We start from the raw sequence: 6,372 nt of genomic DNA, 5'->3' as shown, positions 1-6,372 counted from the left end.
TAATTCAGGAATGCGGGAACCTGGGTTTTTGAATTAGTTTAATCTAAGACCTAAAACTACTAAAACCACCATTTCAGAAATGCAGGAACCCGGGTTTTCGAAGTGGTGAAAAAAAACATAAACCCACGACTCCTATTTTGGTAACTCGGGAACCTAGGCTTCCGAAATAGCATACAAAGCAAACAATCAAAGAAAATACTATAATTTCGGGAACTTGGGAACCCGAGTTTCCGAATTGATAAGACAACAGAAAAAACCCCTAACCTGAAACTTCGAAAACTCGAGATTCCAAGGTTAGGGCAAAACAACAAACAACCAAAAAAAACACAAGACAAGAAAACTCTAAGAAACCAAAACTAAACAAAACAAAATCTAACCTAAGATGCATGAAAAATCTATATGGAGGTGAGAATTCAGCCTACTTGGCATGAAAAAATGGAGACACTATTGGATCAAATGCGTGGGGGTTCGGAATCGCAAGGTCAAAGCTCTAGATTTGCAAGAGTGAGTGCACAAATGACCTCCAATCCTATTTATACTCCCAATCCAACACCACATTAAATGCAACTTCAGGAACCCGAGAACCTAGGTTTTTGAAGTGCAACATTGCGATGAACTCGAAACCCCAGGAACCCAGGTTTTCGAACAAACAAACAGAAAACCAACCCGGAACTTCAGAAAACCCGAACCTCCGGGGCTACACAAACAAACAAACGCTTCGAGAGTCCGAGAACCTGGGATTTCAAAGCAATGAAAAACAAACACAATAGAAATGAACTCGAGAACCCAGACTCTTGAACAAAGAAATGAAAACAAGCAAAAGCCCACCCTGGGAACTCGGGAACCCTAACTCTCGAGGTGGCAAAAAAAAACATAAGAGAATTTGGCAATTTGGGAACCCGAACTTTTGAACAAGGAAACAAAAACAAACAAAGGGCCACCTTGGGAGTTACTTCCGAACAAGGAAACAAAAACAAACAAAGGGTCACCCCGGGATTCGGGAACCCAAACTCCCAAGGTGGCCAAAGCAAAAGCCAAAAAACAAAGGGAAAACAAATAGGAAAAAGACAAAAAAAGGGAGACCCGTATTTTCATGGGAATGAAAATGATGGGACTAGATATGCAGGGCATAACACGGTGGGGTAAAATGTGGTTTAGTATTCGCCCTACTCAAAACCCTCAAAAACCTCTCTTCATCTGGATCGATCGTCGGTAGGTTTTCTTGTCCTATCGGTGCTTGTTCTGTTTCATCTTCACTCACATCTTTAATATGTTGGCCTCTTCTCTAAGTTGTCTCAACTGCTTCCAACCGAGCTGCAATTCCTCTCAACATCTCCATCATAGCCGGGTTTGCATTCCCACATGCTCCACTATTCCTATTTCCTCTTTGCGCCATCTTCACGCTAGTCCTCTGTAGTTGCAGGTCGGATCCACAATCCGCCACCCCACAACAAAACCCGAAGAACAAGACCAAATGTGCAAAACCAACAAGGTCGGCCTTTGCCAAAGAGATTCCTCTGTAAAATCCAAAGGATGAAGTGTAGATCAAAGGGAAAGGCAGCCACACGCAAAGGAACTTTGGAATGCTTAGGGCTCCGCAAGCTTCGAAAGGGTTTCAGTAGATCACCAATGCAAAATAGGTCCAACCGATTCTGATGCCAGAAAACTGTCAAGGAAACTGGTAGCGATAACTTGCCAAAAAATGATCCAAATTCTCCACGGCTCAGGAATAAGGAAGATGATCAAGTCTTCAAGCCAAAATCCAACTCCACAGGTTCTGGTGAGACAAAGATGGAAAATACAGAAAGAAATGCTGAAGCTGCAAAATAGAAAAGATATATTTTTGGTTGATGCAAGATTGCCAGGAACCAGGGATGCTCTTGCATCACATACTAATGAAAGAAGATCAATAAAATCGATCATACTATCTAAAAATTTATTCAAACTACTCAATTTGTTAGAAGGAAACAATGACATGTTGAAAATAATTTCAAGCATCTATCTTTTCATTTGTCTATCAGAAATCAAAGAGGATAAGGAACCCGAGAACTACTTTTTTTTCCCTCGAATTGGGATCATGAATATTAAACAAATTTCATCAGATTGAGTTATACAAATCTTCCATGGAGATCATCAAGTTGTTCTTGCAATGATGTCCTTTAACACCTTTAAATTTAGTAGGATTCCACAAAGTAGCAATAATTCCAAAAGCCCCTTTAGATGAACAAGCATAGTGTTCAACTAAAGGTCAAATAATATTAACAGTTTGAACAAAAGTAGACTCCTACATCTTATTTTTCTAAATAAGGAGGATGCCAACTTTTAATTCCACAATACAATTGTTAATAAGATGTTTCTTAAAAGGACTATTCAACCCTCTGATATTCCAAGAAAGAATCTTCATTTCAACAAAAGAAAAAAAGTTAGTATAGCCTTGATACTAACAACAAAAGACAAAGCCTCCCTACAAACAAGATTATTTCTTTTGTTCTTTAGGCACTAAGAGGTTATCTAGAGTTTTCTATTTTCTAGAAGCAACATCACAAGCTGCATCATGGGATCTAATTTTCATCTAAGAAGGTCTGACTTATCTACTTTCCTCCCCCCTACAACATTTTCCTTTTTCTTCTTTTTAGGTTTACCATTAACTTGAGTCCATTTCTCTTTATAATTGCCTTCCAAAAACTTCAAACGAGGAGTCCAAATAGCATTAGCACCATATACTAATGTTGTTTGATGATCATGGACCATCTTCTAAATACAATTTCAATCAACTACCATTGACTCTACACATTGTGGGGGACTGCTAAGCCCTTCTTCTTCTTCTTCTTCTTCTCTCTCTCTCTCTCTCTCTCTCTCTATCTCTCTCTCTCTCTCTCTCTCTCTCTCTCTCTCTCTCTCTCTCTCTCTCAAGGGGGACTGCACTTCCTTGTTGTGAGAAGGGGCTTCTTCTTCTTTGGGAGATTTTTTTTTGTAATGGGCACCTAACATGGCTTCATTTGTTGGGACCCATCATCTTTTAACCCACCTAAGCCACACTTAAGGGGGATTTTAGTGTAGTTTTTTTATTTTCCTAGCTGACTATTTATTTTTCCCTTAGTCCTAGGTTTTTCCTTAGTTCTATAGAAATTTGCTACCAAGATTATATTTGGCATTCTTTTACATACATTGTGATGCTCTTGCATAAGTTGGCATTCATGTACTTTGATTCATGCAATCATTATTCTACAACATCTCTTTGAGCTCCTAATGCAATTTTGTCATCTTGACATTTGCACATCTCTTGGAATAATAGGTTTGTAATTGCTTTGTTTCACTTATAGTTTTATAGCTTATCTCTCTCATACAAAGAACTTGGTTATGCATCTATTTCAAAATTTAGTAGATCATTGTATGCTTGATGGTGTCTTCAGGCTTCCCAACTTGATTTCTCTTAAATTCTTAGGATTAAAGAGAAATATTCTTAGAAGGTGTTACAAATGAGAGAGGGAGTTTCTTTTATATGCAACTAACATTGTTTCACAAGCAACCCTTTGGGAGAGGCCGACATAAGATTATATTTGTTAAGGGCTCATCTGACATACACTTGGGTCCTTACACTATTTATTCCATTGAGATTCGTAATCACTTGCACATTTGATATCTCACCCAAAACCATCATTTTCTTTCCTTGGTTTATTTCCAAATGGTGTAGATTAATTTGTTCAACCTTGAGGTGCATGGAGTTGAACCATTAACTCAAACCTTTAAAATCTAATTGTGATTTTCCCTCTCAATTCTACTAGCTGTTATGAGACAACTTTGTACAAGTTTGTGTAACTTGTTTATATGTTTTGGTATTTAAAAATATCCAATGCGTAATTAATTTGTGGGTGAAATCAATAGCGTACACCTCAATTTTTTAAAAGACAAAGAACACACACACACACACACACAAACACACACACTTGCTCAAATCTATAAGATTGATTACCTTTGGGTTCAACCTAAGAGAACTTGACCCTAGCAATTTGATAATATTTCCAAAGGTGTTTGTAAATACCAGTTTGATACATTTAGACATATATATGGTCAAGGTGAGAAGATCCACTATTGCAACATCTTATCATTTCAATTCTATTTAGAAGTTTATATTTATAGCTCTCAAGATTGAACCTATGGCATTGAGGATTGCTCCCAAAGTGTGAGGGAAACCTAGTTCAAATTTTAACACATGACTTCTAATACATATAAGAGAATTTTGTAATTTTGAATTGTGATTAAATATTATAATTAAAGCAACAATTAATTATCTATCAACCACCAAAATTAGTTAAATATTTTCATTTAGATATTATTTTAAGATTTTAAAATTCTCTTACAATTTATTGCAACTCTAAATTAAATTAATGATATTAGGTTCCCATAATTCATATTATAAATCAATGTTTTATGGATTATATCATAGGTATTTTTTTTTAATCAACGTTTTAGATCATATTTTGTGATTCATCATACTAATTAAATTATTTATTTATTTATGTTGTTATTAGTAATGGTGGGTTTTGAAAGGGTCTCAACCCTTTTATAAAGAGAGTGGAGATTTAAAATGCGTAGACAAAACTACCAAACTACATCAAGAGACCAACAATGAGGCTCTAACCTAGACATAAACAAGTAACATCATACTTCAAAAACTACCCAAAAAAAGAATGATTGACCTACTCAAGATAGCAAGAAGTCAAAATGCTTGAGTGAGTTTAGGTCACAAACACCATCCCTTCCCATAACCTTGTTCATGCAAGAACCTTGCTTAACGGAACTCTCAAGATTAGAAACCAAAAACAAATCGGAGGGGGCAAGGGGTAACAGGACAACATTTCCTCAACCCTCAAAAACCTTCCATAACTAGGACAACCCATGTCCTCCTCCTTACAAAACTCTAGCCAACCAATTGCTTTGGTTGAGGTTTGCCCCATGAAGATAGGCAACTGATACCATTTGGAAGAGCAATATTGACAAAACTCTAGTCGACCAATTGCTTTAGTTGAGGTTTGTCCCACAGAGATAGGCAACTAATACCACTTGGAAGAGCAATATTGACAAAAGGGAAACCTCCTTGAAACAACAATCCATATGCATCAAAACATTAGATTGAGGATTATAATGCATCAATTAGACCTTCTCCCCCAAAATAATTTGTTTCCTTTGATTATTCATACAATTCAAATCAATATGACTCATTTTGTTACAATTAAGGCACACCATCAAGGAGTCTTCTAAGCAACCTGCTACACCATGTAGCCAACTTGGAGGATAAAGTGACTATAAAAGGAGGCTTCTTGTCAATGCCCACTTTGACACAAAATCGAGCAAACAAAAGACACTTTCTTGATATGATCACTAAATGAATAACATTGAATTAATCAAACTAATGATAACCATAATTATTTCTCTATTCTAATATTCTAAGGACAATCTCAGGCCTATTTAACAATTTCCCTTCTCAAATCATAACCCAAAAAAAATTATTTATTTATTTTATTACATCTAATCTCAATAATTTGAACATATAAGCAAACAATGAAGCTCTACCATTAGTATCTAGACTAATCTACAATATGTATATAATTTCGGTATAAAGTGTTCATTTTAAAGATATATTAATGCAAGCCACTCAGGTATCCCTCTGTGTGTTCAGTGTACCCACACATTTACACCTATAAATGCTTTCCCCCCAATATGCATGAGAACATTTACTGTACTTTTGTGCCTGGATGGTCAGTAGAATGCTCACTGATTACTGACCAGTTAAGACAGAAATCTTGGTGGGATATAAATTGATCACTTCGACAGAAAACCGAGTGGTGAAACAAAGTTTTCTTTTTGGGAGACATAAGTACAGCGTTGAAAAACTCAGGGGCCTGTAAAAGTCCTATTAAAGAAGGCACACTAGAACGCATGAATTTCCCAGGGAATTGGGAATTTAACTACGAGGATGATATCATTATTGTTTCAATGAGATAGAAGAACTGGATCTGATTCAAGACAAATTATGAGAACATCCCCCCACTAGAAGTTGGCAAACAAATGACATATCTTAAGAATAAAGGACATTTTTATATGGTAATCTGTACAAGGTTGAACACATAAATATGGTAATCTGTACTTATCTAAACCTTAATTTTCTATTTTGTGGGTAGTCCAACTTTGTTATCCAAAAGTTGGCTAATGGCTGCTCATCCAAAGTTAGCTAATGGTTAATATAAAGTAAAACAAAAGTAAAAAGTGACTGCTGTTGTCCTGTCACAACTTTTTAAATCCTCAGTCCTACACTCGACAAATTATGCACTTTGCAAAGTGACAAAGCAAACTGGGTACCCATCAAAATCA

Source organism: Cryptomeria japonica, chromosome 9 (assembly GCF_030272615.1).
Source record: "Cryptomeria japonica chromosome 9, Sugi_1.0, whole genome shotgun sequence".
Classification (NCBI taxonomy): Eukaryota; Viridiplantae; Streptophyta; class Pinopsida; order Cupressales; family Cupressaceae; genus Cryptomeria; species Cryptomeria japonica.
The sequence above is the reverse complement of the archived record's forward strand: the minus strand, read 5'-3'. Positions refer to the sequence as shown.